Raw genomic sequence first — 6,742 nt, 5'->3', positions numbered from 1 at the left:
TGTCTCTCGGAGAAACACTAAAGACTTGGCTTTGCCGATCAACAGTGCAGTCTTTTTATGAAACATCTACAGTGGCACCACATGCATCTTCACCATTCATTTTTTAAGTGTTCATTCAACAAATAAGTGCTATTTATTGTTTAAGACTGAAAACCAAGAGAGATCAGACAAAAATGGTTCCTGCTTTTAGAACCTTTATTCTTGAGAGACAGACAACACAAATTTTAGATTTTTAGAGGTTGTAAAGCCTCACAGGATTGATGCTGAAGCTGAAACTCCAATACTTTGGCCACCTCATGTGAAGAGTTGACTCGTTAGAAAAGACCCTGATGCTGGGAGGGATTGGGGGCAGGAGGAGAACGGGATGACAGAGGATGAGATGGTTGGATGGCATCACCGACTCGATGGGCATGAGTTTGAGTAAACTCCGGAAGTTGGTGATGGACAGGGAGGCCTGGCGTGCTGCGATTCATGGGGTCGCAAAGAGTTGGACATGACTGAGTGACTGAACTGAACCGAACTGAACTGAAAGCCTCACAAGAAAACAAAACAGGTAATATGATAAAGGGTGTGGGAGGAGGGTGGTGTGAATAGAGGCATTTAGAAAAATTCTCACTGAGGAGGTGACATTTGAGCTCGAACCTGGAAGACAAGAAGGAGCCAGGCTGCATTTTCGAGTGTGAGGGAACAGCAGGAGCACAGAGAAAGTTCTGGCATCATGTTGGATGGAAGACAGAGAGTGACTCCTAGGGAGTATGATGAAGCTGGGGAGGGAAGCAGGGGTCCCAGCACACAGGACACTGTAGGTCAAGAGGTGACAGGGATGGGAAGCTGAAGTTCTGTGCTAAGGGCTTGGGTAAGACATGGACGGTTCACTCTGGCTGCTGGTGGGTATGGATGATGGGGAGAAGTTTAGGAGTGAGAAGGGCTGCTGGTACTGTTCGTGTAGGTTGGATTCTACGAAAGGAAGGCAGGCAGAGTAGGTGAGTGGGGTTGAAATCCAGCTTTTGCACCATTGACTAAGCCTTGTGTCCAGCTTGGGGCTACATTCACTTGGAGAAAGGGGTATCTTTTTCTATCACACACAATGCATCATATGGGCAGGAAGCACCCTCAGGAATGAGAACAGAGAGTAAGATATTGAAATAACCTTTGCAGAGATAATAGTTACGGTGGAAAAGATAGAAATGGGTTTAGGATATGCCTGGATGAAGAGATGGCAGGACTTACTGATGGATTAGATGTGAGGGGCCAGGGGAAAGGGGAAATCAATGGTGCTCCTTAAAGCCATGGAGAATGTTATTGTCACTGATGGAGCTGGGACATTGGGGAATGGGCCAGGTTACTTTTAGACAGGGCTCAACAATTCAATTCCATTCAATGTTAGCCTAAGATACATGTTAGATATCTAACAGTCAGACTTATGAGTTGAGGACATTTTTTCATTCCATTAAATATAACTCACAAGTGCAAAGAAATCATAGCCTCTTCTCAGATCTTCCTTGAGATTCCTCACTCACTGAGGGATGGGGACAGGTGGAGGAACAGAACTAGAGTCAGCCTGGTTCTGCTTTTCTTCCACTGAGGGAAAAATTCAAACAGATTCAATCTCTCAGCTTTCCACCCCGACACTGCTCTCCCCTCAAGGTGGTGGGTGCCCACGGTGCACATTCAGCTGTGCCTGGAAGGAGTCTTCATACCTTGTGGTGTCTTCTGCTGCCTTTGGACTCTACAGCAGTGGACCTTGTGTGTATGGCCCTGGTCACTGCTTGCCCTGCTGGCATTCACTGCTGACACCGGTGGCCAGGGGCTGATGAGAGTAAAGTAAAGGCTCTGGGACTCCCTGGCTGATTCAGCCTCTGGTCAGCTGCCCTGTAAGGCCCTCTGGGTACCTGCCATATCCTCTGCCTAGCTCCTTACCCAAATTCACACTGTGGCCCTATGGATGGATGGTGTTCAGTCGCTAAGTCATGTCCAACTCTTTGAGACTCCATGAATTGCAGCATGCCAGGCTCCTCTGTCCTCCATTGCCTCTCGGAGTTTGCTCAAACTCACGTCCATTGAGTCAGTGATGCTATCTAACCATTTCACCCTCTGTTGCCTCCTTCTCCTCTTGTCCCCAGTCTTTCCCAATATCAGGGACTTTTCCAATGAGTCAGCTCTTCGCATCAGATAGCCAAAGTATTGGAGCTTCAGCTTCAGCATCAGTTCTTCCAATGAATATTCAGGATCGATTTCCTTTTAGGATTGACTGGTTTGATCTCCTTGTAGTCCAAGGGACTCTCAAGAGTCTTCTCTAGTGTCACAGTTTGAAAGCATCAATTCTTTGGCATTCAGCTTTCTTTATGGTCCAACTCTCACATCCATACATGACTACTGGAAAAACCATAGCTTTGACTAGAGGGACCATGTTTACTAGTTCTCTACCCAGCCATGGACACTTTGGTAATATGTGGGCATTTCTGAGTCCCATGCTCACCACATGGGAACTGAGGGTAGCCATAGAGAGCTACCACCCACCCCTGTCTCTGCCTGGCTATGCCACAGCACTGATTTTACTCTGATATGCTTGTCCACCACCTGCCTCCCATCACCCAGTTTGGCATAAGGACCAGATGGGTGACAATCTCCTCTCTTAGCCTTCAAAGTAGGCTGAATAAAAACTTTCATTATCTGCCTCTTCTGCCCCACCTTCTTTCCCCAACAAACCCTTCGTCCCAGAAGAAATGGGCTTCCAAGTTTCACTCATCCTGGTCCACCCTTCTCTTGTCCTTGGAAGCAAGCATCACAGCCCAGATAGCAGAGATGGGGTAGGGGACATGAAATCTCCCTATGTGCAGAATTCTAATATGCTGAAGGATGTAAAAATTCTTTCCAGTCACATTGCTATGGCCAAGGGATTGTGGGAAATGGTGATATAATTATTCAGAGGGAAACACAACCTAGACATCTTTAAATATATTACACTTAAAACACAAGTGTATAGCTTGCTGAAGCTGTCACTGCTACAGATACAATTGAGAGTAACCAGCAATGTGGATGGGATAAAGCTAGGAGTGAGGGAGAGCAGCTAAGTCACGTAGAAAAGAGCTGAGAGCCCAGAACTGAGTGCTGGGACAACCCAGTACAGAGACGCTGGACAGGCGGCAGGAGCCAGTGAAGGACACTGAGAAGTCAGGCAGGAGATAGGAGAAAGTTAAGAGCATGTGCGTCACCAGGCCCACAAGAGGAGCAAGCCTTCAGAAAAAGGGAGTGTTCAACCGAATCAAACATTCCCAGGAGAACAAGCCTAAGAAAGCACCCTCTCCACTCTGATCCTGACCCTATCTCAGACTCCAACTTCTTCCTTAGAAGGAAAATAAGAATGAGTTGGAATGAATAAAACAATACCTTATCTAAAAGGACCATTAGTTAGTAGCAAAACTTCATAATATCATGTAATCCTTTTTAACTAAGATGATACTCTATTCAGCAATTTCTGCAGTCTTTGAGCCAAAGTGAAACCCCATCAGGATGACTGAAGTGATGATCACTGGCTATTGGAGATCCACACTGTCACTGAGAACTTTTAAAAGTCCTGCACAGGATCTCCAGTCTACCTCTTAAGCAGCAGCAGCAGCAAGGTGACTCTTTGTTTCTTTGCTTTGGGTCCAGAAGATCTCTCTGAGGAGGCCACAGCAACCCACTCCAGTATTCTTGCCTGGAGAATCCCATGGACAGAGGATCCCGGCAAACTACAGTCCATGGGGTCGCAAAGAGTTGGACACGACTGAAGTGACTGAGCATGCACACAGACTATGGAGAGAACAATACAAATAGTGCTTGAGTTTGAACTATCTGTTTACTTGAATGGTCAACCTGAGAGACAAAATGAGATAATACAAAGAGTGTGGGTTGAAGCCTGGCTCTGCCTCTCACTAGCTGAGTGACTTAGACCTGGAAGTCTAAGTAATCTGGTGGGTTATGGAGTAGATAGTGAGAAACCAGCCCTCTGAGCTGAGCTGAGCTTCTGAGACCTGTCACGAGTCACGGAGGAGGGGCAGGGCTTGCCAGGACTATAAGGAGACTGAGTCAGGAACTGAGGAGACTGTCATCTTGATGCATTCCGTCATCAAGGGAGCCAGATAGAGAGGTGGAAACTGAAACAGGCAATAGTTTGCATATGAGGCCGATTAGATAGAGCTAACAGATGGGAGGGGAGCACAGGAAGTGGACTCCACTGCAGTCTGGAAGTGTTACTACACAGAACCCTGTCCCCTCTGAGATGAGTCAGCCAGCCCTGGGCTAGGAGGGAGCTGCTTAGGATGTCACGATGCTCAGACACTGGGAACTTACCTCCATTCCCTATTTCTCAACTTTCTGAAGCCCACATTCCACTTAGCAATGCCTTCCTCAAACAACTGGTGTGATGTTTTAAGAGACAGTATATACAGAATATCTAACTTAACAGTTGACTTACAGGAAATGTTAAAAGAATTACTATTAAGCAAACAACAGGATGACCATTTTCACCAGAAGCTCTTTCCATAATCTCAAACTCAAAACATAAAAAAGCAAGCTCATGACAATGTTTCACACCCACTTGTCTTACGTGTGTTCTTTCCCAACATCCCACAGAATCAACCCAACTATACCTGAGAAAAAATTATGTATCCCAACTGGAGACTGGAGTAGGATCCCATCCTTACATGTGGTAGGCCAGCTTTGAAGATAGCCCGAAGGATCCCCATCTCCTGGTATTCAGGTTCCTGTGTAATCCTTTCCCCTGAGTATGGGCTGGACCTAGTGATAGGGTATCATTTCTTTGATTAGGTTATAAAAGATTGTGACTCCTGTTAGCAGATGCTCTCTATAGGCCACTTTGGTGACAATGGGTCTTATATTGGGGAGACCCTTGTGACAAGAACTGACAGCCTTCACCAAGAGAGGAATCAAAGTCCTCAGTCCAGCCACCCCTGAGGAAGTGATTCCTGCCCAAACCATGTGGGCTTGAAAGCAGGTCCTTCTCCCCCAAAACTGAGCCTTTGGATGAGGTCACACAGCCTTTGCTGACACTTGACTGCAATCTTGTGAGAGACCTTGAAGTAGGGGACCCGGCTAAGCCATTCCTGATTCCTGACAGAAACTATGAGACAATAAACGTGTGTATTTTTAAGCTGGTAGGTTTCAGAGTGGTTTGTTACACAGCAGCCAGTATGGTTTTCCAGTAGCCATGTGTGGATGTGAGAGCTGGACCATAAAGAAGGCTGAGCATCGAAGAATTGACGCTTTTGACCTGTGGTGCTAGAGAAGACTCTTGAGAGTCTGTTGGACTGCAAGAAGATCAAACCAGTCAATCCTAAAGGAAATCAGTCCTGAATATTCACTGGAAGGACTGATGCTGAAGCTGAAACTCCAATACTTTGGCCACCTGATGCAAAGAACTGACTCACTGGAAAAGACCCTGATGCTGGGAAAGATTGAAGGCAGAAGGAGAAGGGGATGACAGAGGATGAGATGGCTGGATGGCAACACTGACTCAGTGGACATGAGTTTGAGCAAGCTGCAGGAGATGGTGAAGGACAGGGAGGCCCCATGGACATGCTGCCGTCCATGGGGTCACAAAGAGTCGGACATGACTGAGTGACTGAACAACAAGCAGTCAGTAACTAATATGCCAACCTGTCATTTTATCAGTTTTCAGTTGGAATGGTTCAGGTAGGATTGGAGTAAGGGAAAGCTGGTTGGGCATCCCACCATGAGAGGATGTTCACCTGGGGTAAGTGAAAGGATTGCCATCATACCCTCTCAGGGAGCTAGAGGGAGAGCAGGTTACTGAAAAGGAGTGAGAAGGGACAAAGTTTGTTTTTGGGGTTTTTTTTTTTTTTTTTTTTTTAGTATTTTTACCTAAAGTACCTAGAGCAGGTGCTAGAGACCAAGGGGAGTAGAATCTAGTAACCTTGCTTAAAATCTGCATCCTTGATGCTGCTGAGGGCAGGGCTTGTCCTCTGGGTGGAGGGAGACTCTGTGAGATCATTGATGGCAGAGATGTCACCTAGAGGGAGGCTCTGTGTCAGGTAATGTCCAACTTCCAAGACAAGAAGGAGACTTTGCTCTTGAGCTAAGATGAAATTTCACCCAAGCAACTCAGTTCAGCTTACAGCACCATTCCTGTCCTGAACAAACCATTCAGTCACTAAGGCACTAAAGCAAAAGTATACATCTAAAGTTGTCTTCTATTTTTGTTAAGGACAGAAAGAAATGACACTGGCTTACATAGTGCCTGATGGAACCCATCACAGCTACCCGTCCTGATTATCTTTCTGAACAACTGATGCATACAACATACGCATCAGCAGAGCAAAAAATTACCAGACATATAAAAATACTCAGTGGTTTAAATGAAACAATCAGAGCAAATAACCCTGAATGAAAAGCACTTCGAGAACTTTTCCCTCCCTGTTTCCTGTGTATATATTTTTAATAATTCTTATTCTTACACTGTATCAATAAACTAAGACCAGGCTCTTAGGGGAAGGAAACAATATATAACAATTCTTACAGATAAAAATATAACTGCATAATGGAAAAGAAAAAAAACCAGCAGCAAGGAACACAGCTGGTCTGCTTCAATCTTGCTTTCTAATGCCATCCCCTAATAAAATGTATCAACCCTCTTTGGAGAAATGGTTGACTCTAGGATTGAGGAAGCAAATAGATAATATGAGCCTGGAATATCTTATAATGCCAGAAAATAATACAG

Source organism: Cervus elaphus, chromosome 9, assembly GCF_910594005.1.
Source record: "Cervus elaphus chromosome 9, mCerEla1.1, whole genome shotgun sequence".
NCBI lineage: Eukaryota > Metazoa > Chordata > Mammalia > Artiodactyla > Cervidae > Cervus > Cervus elaphus.
This window is presented reverse-complemented; position numbering follows the sequence as displayed.